Here is a 19,233-nt window from a genome sequence, read left to right as displayed (position 1 = left end):
GAGGGGGAAATCTCATGGTTTTTCTCGAGTTGCGGCGGGAACCTGGGGTATATTCTCGAGTTACGACGGGGATGGCCCTTCCACCCACGTGTTTGTTCAGCGACGTCAGGACTCCTGCCTAGTTGCGAGGGACCACTCTGGATTCTCCTCGAGGCTTGGCAGGGCTATTGGGACGCCTCTCCAGCTGAGGCGGGAGACCAAGTGTCCCTTTCCAAGTGCCACAGGAATCCTGGGACTCCTATCAAGTTTCACGAGGAGTCAGGCATCGTCTCCTTTGGAGGCACTGATCTCCGCGTACCTCTGGAGTTTTCAAAGGATGTGAGGCTATCGGTCGCGATGAGGTGGGGAACTAAGTCTTTCTCTGTGCTTTCCACAGGGGATTCAGACATCCTTTCGTCCTGGGAGATGCAAGACGAGCCTGCATTGAAGTCACTGCAGGGATATCCGGCCTTATTTCGAGTCAGGGCATCGCGGTGTCCATTCCACTTGAGGCCGCAAACTCAGGATCCCTCTCACATACCTAGAGCTGAGAGAAGCCTCCTCTTGAGGTGCTTGTGGTAAGGTGGTATTCCTCTGGAGACGAATCCAGGGACTAACCTCTCTTTTCGAGTTGATTTTTGGTCCACAGAGTTCTTTCGTGTTGCTACAGTGACCTCAGGATCCCTCTAGCCTGGAAACAGTGTTCTTGGGGTTTCTCTGGAGTGCCATCAAGGAAATCAAGGCTCCTTTCATGTGTGATGTGCAAGACGGAATTGCTCTGCACGCAGTACAGGGGTATCGGGCCTCATCTCGCATCGAGGGGGAAGTCTCATGGTTTTTCTCGAGTTGCGGCGGGAACCTGGGGTATATTCTCGAGTTACGACGGGGATGGCCCTTCCACCCACGTGTTTGTTCAGCCACGTCAGGACTCCTGCCTAGTTGCGAGGGACAACTCTGGATTCTCCTCGAGGCTTGGCAGGGCATTTGGAACGCCTCTCCAGCTGAGGCGGGAGACCAAGGGTCCCTTTCCACGTGCCACAAGAATCCTGGGACTCCTATCAAGTTTCACGAGGAGTCAGGCATCGTCTCCTTTGGAGGCACTGATCTCCGCGTACCTCTGGAGTTTTCAAAGGATGTGAGGCCTCCGGTCGCGATGAGGTGGGGAACTAGGTGTTTCTCTGTGGTCTCCACAGGGGATTCAGACATCCTTTCGTCCTGGGAGATGCAAGACGAGCCTGCATTCAAGTCACTGCAGGGATATCCGGCCTTATTTCGAGTCAGGGCATCGCGGTGTCCATTCCACTTGAGGCCGCAAACTCAGGGTCCCTCTCACATACCTAGAGCTGAGAGAAGCCTCCTCTTGACGTGCTTGTGGTAAGGTGGTATTCCTCAGGAGTCGAAGCCAGGGACTAACCTCTCATCTCGTGTTGATTCTTGGTCCACGGAGCTCCTTCGTGTTGCTACAGTGACCTCAGGATCCCTCTAGACTTGAAACAGTGTTCTTGGGGTTTCTCTGAAGTGCCATCAAGGAAATCAAGGCTCCTTTCATGTGTGATGTGCAACACGGAATTGCTCTGCACGCAGTGCAGGGGAATCGGGCCTCATCTCGCGGCGAGGGGGAAGTCTCATGGTTTTTCTCGAGTTGCGGCGGGAACCTGGGGTATATTCTCGAGTTACGACGGGGATGGCCCTTCCACACACGTGTGTGTTCAGCCATGTCAGGACTCCTGCCTAGTTGCGAGGGACAACTCGGGATTCTCCTCGAGGCTTTGCAGGGCAATTGGGACGCCTCTCCAGCTGAGACGGGAGACCAAGGGCCCCTTTCAACGTGCCACAGGAATCCTGGGTCTCCTATCAAGTTTCACGAGGAGACAGGCATCGTCTCCTTTGGAGGCACTGATCTCCGCATACCTCTGGAGTTTTCAAAGGATTTGAGGCCTCCTGTCGCGATGAGGTGGGGAACTAGGTCTTTCTCTGTGGTCTCCACAGGGGATTCAGACACCCTTTCGTCTTGGGAGATGCAAGACGAGCCTGCATTCCAGTCACTGCAGGGATATCCGGCCTTATTTCGAGTCAGGGCATCGCGGTGTCCATTCCACTTGAGGCCGCAAACTCAGGGTCCCTCTCACATACCTAGAGCTGAGAGAAGCCTCCTCTTGAGGTGCTTGTGGTAAGGTGGTATTCCTCTGGAGTCGAAGCCAGGGACTAACCTCTCATCTCGAGTTGATTTTGGGTCCACGGAGCTCTTTCGTGTTGCTGCAGAGACCTCAGGATCCCTCTAGCCTTGAAACAGTGTTCTTGGGGTTTCTCTGGAGTGCCATGAAGGAAATCAAGGCTCCCTTCATGTGTGATGTGCAACACAGAATTGCTCTGCACGCAGTGCAGGGGAATCGGGCCTCATCTCGCGGCGAGGGGCAAGTCTCATGGTTTTTCTCGAGTTGCGGCGGGAACCTGGGGTATATTCTCGAGTTACGACGGGGATGGCCCTTCCACCCACGTGTTTGTTCAGCGACGTCAGGACTCCTGCCTAGTTGCGAGGGACAACTCTGGATTCTCCTCGAGGCTTGGCAGGGCAATTGGGACGCCTCTCCAGCTGAGGCGGGAGACCAAGTGTCCCTTTCCAAGTGCCACAGGAATCCTGGGACTCCTATCAAGTTTCACGAGGAGTCAGGCATCGTCTCCTTTCGAGGCACTGATCTCCGCGTACCTCTGGAGTTTTCAAAGGATGTGAGGCTATCGGTCGCAATGAGGTGGGGAACTAAGTCTTTCTCTGTGCTTTCCACAGGGGATTCAGACATCCTTTCGTCCTGGGAGATGCAAGACGAGCCTGCATTCAAGTCACTGCAGGGATAGCCGGCCTTATTTCGAGTCAGGGCATCGCGGTGTCCATTCCACTTGAGGCCGCAAACTCAGGATCCCTCTCACATACCTAGAGCTGAGAGAAGCCTCCTCTTGAGGTGCTTGTGGTAAGGTGGTATTCCTCAGGAGTCGAAGCCAAGGACTAACCTCTCATCTCGTGTTGATTCTTGGTCCACGGAGCTCTTTCGTGTTGCTACAGTGACCTCAGGATCCCTCTAGCCTTGAAACAGTGTTCTTGGGGTTTCTCTGGAGTGCCATCAAGGAAATCAAGGCTCCTTTCATGTGTGATGTGCAACACGGAATTGCTCTGCACGCAGTGCAGGGGAATCGGGCCTCATCTCGCGGTGAGGGGGAAGTCTCAGGGTTTTTCTCGAGTTGCGGCGGGAACCTGGGGTATATTCTCGAGTTACGACGGGGATGGCACTTCCACCCACGTGTTTGTTCAGCCACGTCAGGACTCCTGCCTAGTTGCGAGGGACAACTCGGGATTCTCCTCGAGGCTTGGCAGAGCAATTGGAACGCCTCTCCAGCTGAGGCGGGAGACCAAGGGTCCCTTTCCACGTGCCACAAGAATCCTGGGACTCCTATCAAGTTTCACGAGGAGTCAGGCATCGTCTCCTTTGGAGGCACTGATCTCCGCGTACCTCTGGAGTTTTCAAAGGATGTGAGGCCCCCGGGCGCAATGAGGTGGGGAACTAGGTGTTTCTCTGTGGTCTCCACAGGGGATTTAGACATCCTTTCTTCTTGGGAGATGCAAGACGAGCCTGCATTCAAGTCACTGCAGGGATATCCGGCCTTATTTCGAGTCAGGGCATCGCGGTGTCCATTCCACTTGAGGCCGCAAACTCAGGGTCCCTCTCACATACCTAGAGCTGAGAGAAGCCTCCTCTTGAGGTGCTTGTGGTAAGGTGGTATTCGTCAGGAGTCGAAGCCAGGGACTAACCTCTCATCTCGTGTTGATTCTTGGTCCACGGAGCTCTTTCGTGTTGCTACAGTGACCTCAGGATCCCTCTAGCCTTGAAACAGTGTTCTTGGGGTTTCTCTGGAGTGCCATCAAGGAAATCAAGGCTCCTTTCATGTGTGATGTGCAACACGGAATTGCTCTGCACGCAGTGCAGGGGAATCGGGCCTCATCTCGCGGCGAGGGGGAAGTCTCATGGTTTTTCTCGAGTTGCGGCGGGAACCTGGGGTATATTCTCGAGTTACGACGGGGATGGCCCTTCCACACACGTGTGTGTTCAGCCATGTCAGGACTCCTGCCTAGTTGCGAGGGACAACTCGGGATTCTCCTCGAGGCTTTGCAGGGCAATTGGGACGCCTCTCCAGCTGAGGCGGGAGACCAAGGGTCCCTTTCCACGTGCCACAGGAATCCTGGGTCTCCTATCAAGTTTCACGAGGTGTCAGGCATCGTCTCCTTTGGAGGCACTGATCTCCGCATACCTCTGGAGTTTTCAAAGGATTTGAGGCCTCCTGTCGCGATGAGGTCGGGAACTAGGTCTTGCTCTGTGGTCTCCACAGGGGATTCAGACATCCTTTCGTCTTGGGAAATGCAAGACGAGCCTGCATTCCAGTCACTGCAGGGATATCCGGCCTTATTTCGAGTCAGGGCATCGCGGTGTCCATTCCACTTGAGGCCGCAAACTCAGGGTCCCTCTCACATACCTAGAGCTGAGAGAAGCCTCCTCTTGAGGTGCTTGTGGTAAGGTGGTATTCCTCTGGAGTCGAAGCCAGGGACTAACCTCTCATCTCGAGTTGATTTTGGGTCCACGGAGCTCTTTCGTGTTGCTGCAGAGACCTCAGGATCCCTCTAGCCTTGAAACAGTGTTCTTGGGGTTTCTCTGGAGTGCCATGAAGGAAATCAAGGCTCCCTTCATGTGTGATGTGCAACACAGAATTGCTCTGCACGCAGTGCAGGGGAATCGGGCCTCATCTCGCGGCGAGGGGCAAGTCTCATGGTTTTTCTCGAGTTGCGGCGGGAACCTGGGGTATATTCTCGAGTTACGACGGGGATGGCCCTTCCACCCACGTGTTTGTTCAGCGACGTCAGGACTCCTGCCTAGTTGCGAGGGACAACTCTGGATTCTCCTCGAGGCTTGGCAGGGCAATTGGGACGCCTCTCCAGCTGAGGCGGGAGACCAAGTGTCCCTTTCCAAGTGCCACAGGAATCCTGGGACTCCTATCAAGTTTCACGAGGAGTCAGGCATCGTCTCCTTTCGAGGCACTGATCTCCGCGTACCTCTGGAGTTTTCAAAGGATGTGAGGCTATCGGTCGCAATGAGGTGGGGAACTAAGTCTTTCTCTGTGCTTTCCACAGGGGATTCAGACATCCTTTCGTCCTGGGAGATGCAAGACGAGCCTGCATTCAAGTCACTGCAGGGATAGCCGGCCTTATTTCGAGTCAGGGCATCGCGGTGTCCATTCCACTTGAGGCCGCAAACTCAGGATCCCTCTCACATACCTAGAGCTGAGAGAAGCCTCCTCTTGAGGTGCTTGTGGTAAGGTGGTATTCCTCAGGAGTCGAAGCCAAGGACTAACCTCTCATCTCGTGTTGATTCTTGGTCCACGGAGCTCTTTCGTGTTGCTACAGTGACCTCAGGATCCCTCTAGCCTTGAAACAGTGTTCTTGGGGTTTCTCTGGAGTGCCATCAAGGAAATCAAGGCTCCTTTCATGTGTGATGTGCAACACGGAATTGCTCTGCACGCAGTGCAGGGGAATCGGGCCTCATCTCGCGGTGAGGGGGAAGTCTCAGGGTTTTTCTCGAGTTGCGGCGGGAACCTGGGGTATATTCTCGAGTTACGACGGGGATGGCACTTCCACCCACGTGTTTGTTCAGCCACGTCAGGACTCCTGCCTAGTTGCGAGGGACAACTCGGGATTCTCCTCGAGGCTTGGCAGAGCAATTGGAACGCCTCTCCAGCTGAGGCGGGAGACCAAGGGTCCCTTTCCACGTGCCACAAGAATCCTGGGACTCCTATCAAGTTTCACGAGGAGTCAGGCATCGTCTCCTTTGGAGGCACTGATCTCCGCGTACCTCTGGAGTTTTCAAAGGATGTGAGGCCCCCGGGCGCAATGAGGTGGGGAACTAGGTGTTTCTCTGTGGTCTCCACAGGGGATTTAGACATCCTTTCTTCTTGGGAGATGCAAGACGAGCCTGCATTCAAGTCACTGCAGGGATATCCGGCCTTATTTCGAGTCAGGGCATCGCGGTGTCCATTCCACTTGAGGCCGCAAACTCAGGGTCCCTCTCACATACCTAGAGCTGAGAGAAGCCTCCTCTTGAGGTGCTTGTGGTAAGGTGGTATTCGTCAGGAGTCGAAGCCAGGGACTAACCTCTCATCTCGTGTTGATTCTTGGTCCACGGAGCTCTTTCGTGTTGCTACAGTGACCTCAGGATCCCTCTAGCCTTGAAACAGTGTTCTTGGGGTTTCTCTGGAGTGCCATCAAGGAAATCAAGGCTCCTTTCATGTGTGATGTGCAACACGGAATTGCTCTGCACGCAGTGCAGGGGAATCGGGCCTCATCTCGCGGCGAGGGGGAAGTCTCATGGTTTTTCTCGAGTTGCGGCGGGAACCTGGGGTATATTCTCGAGTTACGACGGGGATGGCCCTTCCACACACGTGTGTGTTCAGCCATGTCAGGACTCCTGCCTAGTTGCGAGGGACAACTCGGGATTCTCCTCGAGGCTTTGCAGGGCAATTGGGACGCCTCTCCAGCTGAGGCGGGAGACCAAGGGTCCCTTTCCACGTGCCACAGGAATCCTGGGTCTCCTATCAAGTTTCACGAGGTGTCAGGCATCGTCTCCTTTGGAGGCACTGATCTCCGCATACCTCTGGAGTTTTCAAAGGATTTGAGGCCTCCTGTCGCGATGAGGTCGGGAACTAGGTCTTGCTCTGTGGTCTCCACAGGGGATTCAGACATCCTTTCGTCTTGGGAAATGCAAGACGAGCCTGCATTCCAGTCACTGCAGGGATATCCGGCCTTATTTCGAGTCAGGGCATCGCGGTGTCCATTCCACTTGAGGGCGCAAACTCAGGGTCCCTCTCACATACCTAGAGCTGAGAGAAGCCTCCTCTTGAGGTGCTTGTGGTAAGGTGGTATTCCTCTGGAGTCGAAGCCAGGGACTAACCTCTCATCTCGAGTTGATTTTTGGCCCACGGAGATCTTTCGTGTTGCTACAGTGACCTCAGGATCCCTCTAGCCTTGAAACACTGTTCTTGGGATTTCTCTGGAGTGCCATGAAGGAAATCAAGGCTCCTTTCATGTGTGATGTGCAACACAGAATTGCTCTGCACGCAGTGCAGGGGAATCGGGCCTCATTTCGCGGCGAGGGGGAAGTCTCATGGTTTTTCTCGAGTTGCGGCGGGAACCTGGGGTATATTCTCGAGTTACGACGGGGATGGCCCTTCCACACACGTGTTTGTTCAGCCACGTCAGGACTCTTGGCTAGTTGCGAGACACAACTCGGGATTCTCCTCGAGGCTTGGCAAGGCAACTGGGACGCCTCTCCAGCTGAGGCGGGAGACCAAGGGTCCCTTTCCACGTGCCACAGGAATCCTGGGACTCCTATCAAGTTTCACGAGGAGTCAGGCATCGTCTCCTTTGGAGGCACTGATCTCCGCGTACCTCTGGAGTTTTCAAAGGATGTGAGGCTATGGGTCGCGATGAGGTGGGGAACTAAGTCTTTCTCTGTGCTTTCCACAGGGGATTCAGACATCCTTTCGTCCTGGGAGATGCAAGACGAGCCTGCATTGAAGTCACTGCAGGGATATCCGGCCTTATTTCGAGTCAGGGCATCGCGGTGTCCATTCCACTTGAGGCCGCAAACTCAGGGTCCCTCTCACATACCTAGAGCTGAGAGAAGCCTCCTCTTGAGGTGCTTGTGGTAAGGTGGTATTCCTCTGGAGACGAATCCAGGGACTAACCTCTCTTTTCGAGTTGATTTTTGGTCCACAGAGTTCTTTCGTGTTGCTACAGTGACCTCAGGATCCCTCTATCCTTGAAACAGTGTTCTTGGGGCTTCTCTGGAGTGCCATCGAGGAAATCAAGGCTCCTTTCATGTGTGATGTGCAAGACGGAATTGCTCTGCACGCAGTACAGGGGAATCGGGCCTCATCTCGCATCGAGGGGGAAGTCTCATGGTTTTTCTCGAGTTGCGGCGGGAACCTGGGGTATATTCTCGAGTTACGACGGGGATGACCCTTCCACCCACGTGTTTGTTCAGCCACGTCAGGACTCCTGCCTAGTTGCTAGGGACAACTCGGGATTCTCCTCGAGGCTTGGCAGGGCAATTGGAACGCCTCTCCAGCTGAGGCGAGAGACCAAGGGACCTTTTCCACGTGCCACAAGAATCCTGGGACTCCTATCAAGTTTCACGAGGAGTCAGGCATCGTCTCCTTTGGAGGCACTGATCTCCGCGTACCTCTGGAGTTTTCAAAGGATGTGAGGCCTCCGGTCGCGATGAGGTGGAGAACTAGGAATTTCTCTGTGGTCTCCACAGGGGATTCAGACATCCTTTCTTCTTGGGAGATGCAAGACGAGCCTGCATTCAAGTCACTGCAGGGATATCCGGCCTTATTTCGAGTCAGGGCATCGCGGTGTCCATTCCACTTGAGGCCGCAAACTCAGGATCCCTCTCACATACCTAGAGCTGAGAGAAGCCTCCTCTTGAGGTGCTTGTGGTAAGGTGGTATTCGTCAGGAATCGAAGCCAGGGACTAACCTCTCATCTCGTGTTGATTCTTGGTCCATGGAGCTCTTTCGTGTTGCTAGAGTGACCTCAGGATCCCTCTAGCCTTGAAAGAGTGTTCTTGGGGTTTCTCTGGAGTGCCATCAAGGAAATCAAGGCTCCTTTCATGTGTGATGTGCAACACGGAATTGCTCTGCACGCAGTGCAGGGGAATCGGGCCTCATCTCGCGGCGAGGGGGAAGTCTCATGGTTTTTCTCGAGTTGCGGCGGGAACCTGGGGTATATTCTCGAGTTACGACGGGGATGGCCCTTCCACACACGTGTGTGTTCTGCGACGTCAGGACTCCTGCCTAGTTGTGAGGGACAACTCGGGAATCTCCTCGAGGCTTGGCAGGGCAATTGGGACGCCTCTCCAGCTGAGACGGGAGACCAAGGGTCCCTTTCCACGTGCCACAGGAATCCTGGGTCTCCTATCAAGTTTCACGAGGAGTCAGGCATCGTCTCCTTTGGAGGCACTGATCTCCGCATACCTCTGGAGTTTTCAAAGGATTTGAGGCCTCCTGTCGCGATGAGGTGGGGAACTAGGTCTTTCTCTGTGGTCTCCACAGGGGATTCAGACACCCTTTCGTCTTGGGAGATGCAAGACGAGCCTGCATTCCAGTCACTGCAGGGATATCCGGCCTTATTTCGAGTCAGGGCATCGCGGTGTCCATTCCACTTGAGGCCGCAAACTCAGGGTCCCTCTCACATACCTAGAGCTGAGAGAAGCCTCCTCTTGAGGTGCTTGTGGTAAGGTGGTATTCCTCTGGAGTCGAAGCCAGGGACTAACCTCTCATCTCGAGTTGATTTTTGGTCCACGGAGCTCTTTCGTGTTGCTACAGTGACCTCAGGATCCCTCTTGCCTTGAAACAGTGTTCTTGGGGTTTCTCTGGAGTGCCATGAAGGAAATCAAGGCTCCTTTCATGTGTGATGTGCAACACAGAATTGCTCTGCAAGTAGTGCATGGGAATCGGGCCTCATCTCGCGGCGAGGGGGAAGTCTCATGGTTTTTCTCGAGTTGCGGCGGGAACCTGGGGTATATTCTCGAGTTACTACTGGGATGGCCCTTCCACACACGTGTTTGTCCAGCCATGTCAGGACTCTTGCCTAGTTGCGAGACACAACTCGGGATTCTCCTCGAGGCTTGGCAAGGCAATTGGGACGCCTCTCCAGCTGAGGCGGGAGACCAAGGGTCCCTTTCCACGTGCCACAGGAATCCTGGGACTCCTATCAAGTTTCACGAGGAGTCAGGCATCGTCTCCTTTGGAGGCACTGATCTCCGCGTACCTCTGGAGTTTTCAAAGGATGTGAGGCCTCCGGTCGCGATGATGTGGGGAACTAGGTCTTTCTCTGTGGTCTCCACAGGGGATTCAGACATCCTTTCATCTTGGGAGATGCAAGACGAGCCTGCATTCAAGTCACTGCAGGGATATCCAGCCTTATTTCGCGTCAGGGCATCGCGGTGTCCATTCCACTTGAGGCCGCAAACTCAGGGTCCCTCTCACATACCTAGAGCTGAGAGAAGCCTCCTCTTGAGGTGCTTGTGGTAAGGTGGTATTCCTCTGGAGTCGAAGCCAGGGACTAACCTCTCATCTCGAGTTGATTTTTGGCCCACGGAGCTCTTTCGTGTTGCTACAGTGACCTCAGGATCCCTCTAGCCTTGAAACAGTGTTCTTGGGGTTTCTCTGGAGTGCCATCAAGGAAATCAAGGCTCCTTTCATGTGTGATGTGCAACACAGAATTGCTCTGCACGCAGTGCAGGGGAATCGGGCCTCATCTCGTGGCGAGGGGGAAGTCTCATGGTTTTTCTCGAGTTGCAGCGGGAACCTGGGGTATATTCTCGAGTTACGACGGGGATGGCCCTTCCACCCACGTGTTTCTTCAGCAACGTCAGGACTCCTGCCTAGTTGCGAGGGACAACTCTGGATTCTCCTCGAGGCTTGACAGGGCAATTGGGACGCCTCTCCAGCTGAGGCGGGAGACCAAGGTTCCCTTTCCACGTGCCACAGGAATCCTGGGTCTCCTATCAAGTTTCACGAGGAGTCAGGCATCGTCTCCTTTGGAGGCACTGATCTCCGCGTACCTCTGGAGTTTTCAAAGGATTTGAGGCCTCCTGTCGCGATGATGTGGGGAACTAGGTCTTTCTCTGTGGTCTCCACAGGGGATTCAGACACCCTTTCGTCTTGGGAGATGCAAGACGAGCCTGCATTCCAGTCACTGCAGGGATATCCGGCCTTATTTCGAGTCAGGGCATCGCGGTGTCCATTCCACTTGAGGCCGCAAACTCAGGGTCCCTCTCACATACCTAGAGCTGAGAGAAGCCTCCTCTTGAGGTGCTTGTGGTAAGGTGGTATTCCTCTGGAGTCGAAGCCAGGGACTAACCTCTCATCTCAAGTTGATTTTTGGCCCACGGAGCTCTTTCGTGTTGCTACAGTGACCTCAGGATCCCTCTAGCCTTGAAACAGTGTTCTTGGGGTTTCTCTGGAGTCCCATGAATGAAATCAAGGCTCCTTTCATGTGTGATGTGCAACACAGAATTGCTCTGCACGCAGTACAGGGGAATCGGGCCTCATCTCGCGGCGAGGGGGAAGTCTCATGGTTTTTCTCGAGTTGCGGCGGGAACCTGGGGTATATTCTCGAGTTACGACGGGGATGGCCCTTCCACCCACGTGTTTGTTCAGCCACGTCAGGACTCCTGCCTAGTTGCGAGGGACAACTCTGGATTCTCCTCGAGGCTTGACAGGGCAATTGGAACGCCTCTCCAGCTGAGGCAGGAGACCAAGGGTCCCTTTCCACGTGCCACAATAATCCTGGGACTCCTATCAAGTTTCAAGAGGAGTCAGGCATCGTCTCCTTTGGAGGCACTGATCTCCGCGTACCTCTGGAGTTTTCAAAGGATGTGAGGCCTCCGGTCGCGATGAGGTGGGGAACTAGGTCTTTCTCTGTGGTCTCCACAGGGGATTCAGACATCCTTTCTTCTTGGGAGATGCAAGACGAGCCTGCATTCAAGTCACTGCAGGGATATCCGTCCTTATTTCGAGTCAGGGCATCGCGGTGTCCATTCCACTTGAGGCCGCAAACTGAGGATCCCTCTCACATACATAGAGCTGAGAGAAGCCTCCTCTTGAGGTGCTTGTGGTAAGGTGGTATTCCTCAGGAGTCGAAGCCAGGGACTAACCTCTCATCTCGTGTTGATTTTTGGTCCATGGAGCTCTTTCGTGTTGCTACAGTGACCTCAGGATCCCTCTAGCCTTGAAACAGTGTTCTTGGGGTTTCTCTGGAGTGCCATCAAGGAAATCAAGGCTCCTTTCATGTGTGATGTGCAACACGGAATTGCTCTGCACGCAGTGCAGGGGAATCGGGCCTCATCTCGCGGCGAGGGGGAAGTCTCATGGTTTTTCTCGAGTTGCGGTGGGAACCTGGGGTATATTCTCGAGTTACGACGGGGATGGCCCTTCCACACACGTGTGTGTTCAGCCAGGTCAGGACTCCTGCCTAGTTGCGAGGGACAACTCGGGATTCTCCTCGAGTCTTGGCAGGGCAATTGGGACGCCTCTCCAGCTGAGACGGGAGACCAAGGGTCCCTTTCCACGTGCCACAGGAATCCTGGGTCTCCTATCAAGTTTCACGAGGAGTCAGGCATCGTCTCCTTTGGAGGCACTGATCTCCGCATACCTCTGGAGTTTTCAAAGGATTTGAGGCCTCCTGTCGCGATGAGGTGGGGAACTAGGTCTTTCTCTGTGGTCTCCACAGGGGATTCAGACACCCTTTCGTCTTGGGAGATGCAAGACGAGCCTGCATTCCAGTCACTGCAGGGATATCCGGCCTTATTTCGAGTCAGGGCATTGCGGTGTCCATTCCACTTGAGGCCGCAAACTCAGGGTCCCTCTCACATACCTAGAGCTGAGAGAAGCCTCCTCTTGAGGTGCTTGTGGTAAGGTGGTATTCCTCTGGAGTCGAAGCCAGGGACTAACCTCTCATCTTGAGTTGATTTTTGGTCCACGGAGCTCTTTCGTGTTGCTACAGTGACCTCAGGATCCCTCTAGCCTTGAAACAGTGTTCTTGGGGTTTCTCTGGAGTGCCATGAAGGAAATCAAGGCTCCTTTCATGTGTGATGTGCAACACAGAATTGCTCTGCACGCAGTGCAGGGGAATCGGGCCTCATCTCGCGGCGAGGGGGAAGTCTCATGGTTTTTCTCGAGTTGCGGCGGGAACCTGTGGTATATTCTCGAGTTACGACGGGGATGGCCCTTCCACACACGTGTTTGTTCAGCCACGTCAGGACTCTTGCCTAGTTGCGAGACACAACTCGGGATTCTCCTCGAGGCTTGGCAAGGCAATTGGAACGCCTCTCCAGCTGAGGCGGGAGACCAAGTGTCCCTTTCCACGTGCCACAGGAATCCTGGGACTCCTATCAAGTTTCACGAGGAGTCAGGCATCGTCTCCTTTGGAGGCACTGATCTCCGCGTACCTCTGGAGTTTTCAAAGGATGTGAGGCCTCCGGTCGCGATGAGGTGGGGAACTAGGTCTTTCTCTGTGGTCTCCACAGGGGATTCAGACATCCTTTCATCTTGGGAGATGCAAGACGAGCCTGCATTCAAGTCACTGCAGGGATATCCAGCCTTATTTCGCGTCAGGGCATCGCGGTGTCCATTCCACTTGAGGCCGCAAACTCAGGGTCCCTCTCACATACCTAGAGCTGAGAGAAGCCTCCTCTTGAGGTGCTTGTGGTAAGGTGGTATTCCTCTGGAGTCGAATCCAGGGACTAACCTCTCATCTCGAGTTGATTTTTGGCCCACGGAGCTCTTTCGTGTTGCTACAGTGACCTCAGGATCCCTCTAGCCTTGAAACAGTGTTCTTGGGGTTTCTCTGGAGTGCCATCAAGGAAATCAAGGCTCCTTTCATGTGTGATGTGCAACACGGAATTGCTCTGCACCCAGTGCAGGGGAATCGGGCCTCATCTCGCGGCGAGGGGGAAGTCTCATGGTTTTTCTCGAGTTGCGGCGGGAACCTGGGGTATATTCTCGAGTTACGACGGGGATGGCCCTTCCACACACGTGTGTGTTCAGCCACGTCAGGACTCCTGCCTAGTTGCGAGGGAAAACTCGGGATTCTCCTCGAGGCTTGGCAGGGCAATTGGGACGCCTCTCCAGCTGAGACGGGAGACCAAGGGTCCCTTTCCACGTGCCACAGGAATCCTGGGTCTCCTATCAAGTTTCACGAGGAGTCAGGCATCGTCTCCTTTGGAGGCACTGATCTCCGCATACCTCTGGAGTTTTCAAAGGATGTGAGGCCTCATGTCGCGATGAGGTGGGGAACTAGGTCTTTCTCTGTGGTCTCCACAGGGGATTCAGACACCCTTTCGTCTTGGGAGATGCAAGACGAGCCTGCATTCCAGTCACTGCAGGGATATCCGGCCTTATTTCGAGTCAGGGCATTGCGGTGTCCATTCCACTTGAGGCCGCAAACTCAGGGTCCCTGTCACATACCTAGAGCTGAGAGAAGCCTCCTCTTGAGGTGCTTGTGGTAAGGTGGTATTCCTCTGGAGTCGAAGCCAGGGACTAACCTCTCATCTCGAGTTGATTTTTGGTCCACGGAGCTCTTTCGTGTTGCTACAGTGACCTCAGGATCCCTCTAGCCTTGAAACAGTGTTCTTGGGGTTTCTCTGGAGTGCCATGAAGGAAATCAAGGCTCCTTTCATGTGTGATGTGCAACACAGAATTGCTCTGCACGCAGTGCAGGGGAATCGGGCCTCATCTCGCGGCGAGGGGGAAGTCTCATGGTTTTTCTCGAGTTGCGGCGGGAACCTGGGGTATATTCTCGAGTTACGACGGGGATGGCCCTTCCACACACGTGTTTGTTCAGCCACGTCAGGACTCTTGCCTAGTTGCGAGACACAACTCGGGATTCTCCTCGAGGCTTGGCAAGGCATTTGGGACGCCTCTCCAGCTGAGGCGGGAGACCAAGTGTCCCTTTCCACGTGCCACAGGAATCCTGGGACTCCTATCAAGTTTCACGAGGAGTCAGGCATCGTCTCCTTTGGAGGCACTGATCTCCGCGTACCTCTGGAGTTTTCAAAGGATGTGAGGCCTCCGGTCGCGATGAGGTGGGGAACTAGGTCTTTCGCTGTGGTCTCCACAGGGGATTCAGACATCCTTTCATCTTGGGAGATGCAAGACGAGCCTGCATTCAAGTCACTGCAGGGATATCCAGCCTTATTTCGCGTCAGGGCATCGCGGTGTCCATTCCACTTGAGTCCGCAAACTCAGGGTCCCTCTCACATACCTAGAGCTGAGAGAAGCCTCCTCTTGAGGTGCTTGTGGTAAGGTGGTATTCCTCTGGAGTCGAAGCCAGGGACTAACCTCTCATCTCGAGTTGATTTTTGGCCCACGGAGCTCTTTCGTGTTGCTACAGTGACCTCAGGATCCCTCTAGCCTTGAAACAGTGTTCTTGGGGTTTCTCTGGAGTGCCATGAAGGAAATCAAGGCTCCTTTCATGTGTGATGTGCAACACGGAATTGCTCTGCACGCAGTGCAGGGGAATCGGGCCTCATCTCGTGGCGAGGGGGAAGTCTCATGGTTTTTCTCGAGTTGCGGCGGGAACCTGGGGTATATTCTCGAGCTACGACGGGGATGGCCCTTCCACCCACGTGTTTCTTCAGCGACGTCAGGACTCCTGCCTAGTTGCGAGGGACAACTCTGGATTCTCCTCGAGGCTTGGCAGGGCAATTGGGACGCCTCTCCAGCTGAGGCGGGAGACCAAGTGTCCCTTTCCAAGTGCCACAGGAATCCTGGGACTCCTATCAAGTTTCACGAGGAGTCAGGCATCGTCTCCTTTGGAGGCACTGATCTCCGCGTACCTCTGGAGATTTCAAAGGATGTGAGGCTATCGGTCGCGATGAGGTGGGGAACTAAGTCTTTCTCTGTGCTTTCCACAGGGGATTCAGACATCCTTTCGTCCTGGGAGATGCAAGACGAGCCTGCATTGAACTCACTGCAGGGATATCCGGCCTTATTTCGAGTCAGGGCATCGCGGTGTCCATTCCACTTGAGGCCGCAAACTCAGGGTCCCTCTCACATACCTAGAGCTGAGAGAAGCCTCCTCTTGAGGTGCTTGTGGTAAGGTGGTATTCCTCTGGAGAAGAATCCAGGGACTAACCTCTCTTTTCGAGTTGATTTTTGGTCCACAGAGTTCTTTCGTGTTGCTACAGTGACCTCAGGATCCCTCTAGCCTTGAAACAGTGTTCTTGGGGTTTCTCTGGAGTGCCATCAAGGAAATCAAGGCTCCTTTCATGTGTGATGTGCAAGACGGAATTGCTCTGCACGCAGTACAGGGGAATCGGGCCTCATCTCGCATCGAGGGGGAAGTCTCATGGTTTTTCTCGAGTTGTGGCGGGAACCTGGGGTATATTCTCGAGTTACGACGGGGATGGCCCTTCCACCCACGTGTTTGTTCAGCCACGTCAGGACTCCTGCCTAGTTGCGAGGGACAACTTGGGATTCTCCTCGAGGCTTGGCAGGGCAACTGGAACGCCTCTCCAGCTGAGGCGGGAGACCAAGGGTCCCTTTCCACGTGCCACAAGAATCCTGGGACTCCTATCAAGTTTCACGAGGAGTCAGGCATCGTCTCCTTTGGAGGCACTGATCTCCGCGTACCTCTGGAGTTTTCAAAGGATGTGAGGCCTCCGGTCGCGATGAGGTGGGGAACTAGGTGTTTCTCTGTGGTCTCCACAGGGGATTCAGACATCCTTGCTTCTTGGGAGATGCAAGACGAGCCTGCATTCAAGTCACTGCAGGGATATCCGGCCTTATTTCGAGTCAGGGCATCGCGGTGTCCATTCCACTTGAGGCCGCAAACTCAGGGTCCCTCTCACATACCTAGAGCTGAGAGAAGCCTCCTCTTGAGGTGCTTGTGGTAAGGTGGTATTCCTCTGGAGACGAATCCAGGGACTAACCTCTCTTTTCGAGTTGATTTTTGGTCCACAGAGTTCTTTCGTGTTGCTACAGTGACCTCAGGATCCCTCTAGCCTTGAAACAGTGTTCTTGGGGTTTCTCTGGAGTGCCATCAAGGAAATCAAGGCTCCTTTCATGTGTGATGTGCAAGACGGAATTGCTCTGCACGCAGTACAGGGGAATTGGGCCTCATCTCGCATCGAGGGGGAAGTCTCATGGTTTTTCTCGAGTTGCGGTGGGAACCTGGGGTATATTCTCGAGTTACGACGTGGATGGCCCTTCCACCCACGTGTTTGTTCAGCCACGTCAGGACTCCTGCCTAGTTGCGAGGGACAACTCGGGATTCTCCTCGAGTCTTGGCAGGGCAATTGGAACGCCTCTCCAGCTGAGGCTGGAGACCAAGGGTCCCTTTCCACGTGCCACAAGAATCCTGGGACTCCTATCAAGTTTCACGAGGAGTCAGGCATCGTCTCCTTTGGAGGCACTGATCTCCGCGTACCTCTGGAGTTTTCAAAGGATGTGAGGCCTCCGGTCGCGATGAGGTGGGCAACTAGGTCTTTCTCTGTGGTCTCCACAGGGGATTCAGACACCCTTTCGTCTTGAGAGATGCAAGACGAGCCTGCATTCAAGTCACTGCAGGGATATCCGGCCTTATTTCGAGTCAGGGCATCGCGGTGTCCATTCCACTTGAGGCCGCAAACTCAGGATCCCTCTCACATACCTAGTGCTGAGAGAAGCCTCCTCTTGAGGTGCTTGTGGTAAGGTGGTATTCCTCAGGAGTCGAAGCCAGGGACTAACCTCTCATCTCGTGTTGATTCTTGGTCCTCGGAGCTCTTTCGTGTAGCTACAGTGACGTCAGGATCCCTCTAGCCTTGAAACAGTGTTCTTGGGGTTTCTCTGGAGTGCCATCAAGGAAATCAAGGCTCCTTTCATGTGTGATGTGCAACACGGAATTGCTCTGCACGCAGTGCAGGGGAATCGGGCCTCATCTCGCGGCGAGGGGGAAGTCTCATGGTTTTTCTCGAGTTGCGGCGGGAACCTGGGGTATATTCTCGAGTTACGACGGGGATGGCCCTTCCACACACGTGTGTGTTCAGCCATGTCAGGACTCCTGCCTAGTTGCGAGGGACAACTCGGGATTCTCCTAGAGGCTTTGCAGGGCAATTGGGACGCCTCTCCAGCTGAGGCGGGAGACCAAGGGTCCCTTTCCATGTGCCACAGGAATCCTGGGTCTCCTATCAAGTTTCACGAGGAGTCAGGCATCGTCTCCTTTGGAGGCACTGATCTCCGCATACCTCTGGAATTTTCAAAGGATTTGAGGCCTCCTGTCGCGATAAGGTGGGGAACTAGGTCTTTCTCTGTGGTCTCCACAGGGGATTCAGACACCCTTTCGTCTTGAGAGATGCAAGACGAGCCTGCATTCCAGTCACTGCAGGGATATCCGGCCTTACTTCGAGTCAGGGCATCGCGGTGTCCATTCCACTTGAGGCCGCAAACTCAGGGTCCCTCTCACATACCTAGAGCTGAGAGAAGCCTCCTCTTGACGTGCTTGTGGTAAGGTGGTATTCCTCTGGAGTCGAAGCCAGGGACTAACCTCTCATCTCGAGTTGATTTTTGGTCCACGGAGCTCTTTCGTGTTGCTACAGTGACCTCAGGATCCCTCTAGCCTTGAAACAGTGTTCTTGGGGTTTCTCTGGAGTGCCATGAAGGAAATCAAGGCTCCTTTCATGTGTGATGTGCAACACAGAATTGCTCTGCACGCAGTGCAGGGGAATCGGGCCTCATCTCGCGGCGAGGGGGAAGTCTCATGGTTTTTCTCGAGTTGCGGCGGGAACCTGGGGTATATTCTCGAGTTACGACGGGGATGGCCCTTCCACACACGTGTTTGTTCAGCCACGTCAGGACTCTTGCCTAGTTGCGAGACACAACTCGGGATTCTCCTCGAGGCTTGGCAAGGCAATTGGGACGCCTCTCCAGCTGAGGCGGGAGACCAAGGGTCCCTTTCCACGTGCCACAGGAATCCTGGGACTCCTATCAAGTTTCACGAGGAGTCAGGCATCGTCTCCTTTGGAGGCACTGATCTCCGCATACCTCTGGAGTTTTCAAAGGATTTGAGGCCTCCTGTCGCGATGAGGTGGGGAACAAGGTCTTTCTCTGTGGTCTCCACAGGGGATTCAGATACCCTTTCGTCTTGAGAGATGCAAGACGAGCCTGCATTCCAGTCACTGCAGGGATATCCGGCCTTATTTCGAGTCAGGGCATCGCGGTGTCCATTCCACTTGAGGCCGCAAACTCAGGGTCCCTCTCACATACCTAGAGCTGAGAGAAGCCTCCTCTTGATGTGCTTGTGGTAAGGTGGTATTCCTCTGGAGTCGAAGCCAGGGACTAACCTCTCATCTCGAGTTGATTTTTGGTCCACGGAGCTCTTTCGTGTTGCTACAGTGACCTCAGGATCCCTTTAGCCTTGAAACAGTGTTCTTGGGGTTTCTCTGGAGTGCCATGAAGGAAATCAAGGCTCCTTTCATGTGTGATGTGCAACACAGAATTGCTCTGCACGCAGTGCAGGGGAATCGGGCCTCATCTCGCGGCGAGGGGGAAGTCTCATGGTTTTTCTCGAGTTGCGGCGGGAACCTGGGGTATATTCTCGAGTTACGACGGGGATGGCCCTTCCACCCACGTGTTTGTTCAGCCACGTCAGGACTCTTGCCTAGTTGCGAG

This window comes from Cervus elaphus, unplaced genomic scaffold (assembly GCF_910594005.1).
Source record: "Cervus elaphus unplaced genomic scaffold, mCerEla1.1, whole genome shotgun sequence".
Classification (NCBI taxonomy): Eukaryota; Metazoa; Chordata; class Mammalia; order Artiodactyla; family Cervidae; genus Cervus; species Cervus elaphus.
The sequence above is the reverse complement of the archived record's forward strand: the minus strand, read 5'-3'. Positions refer to the sequence as shown.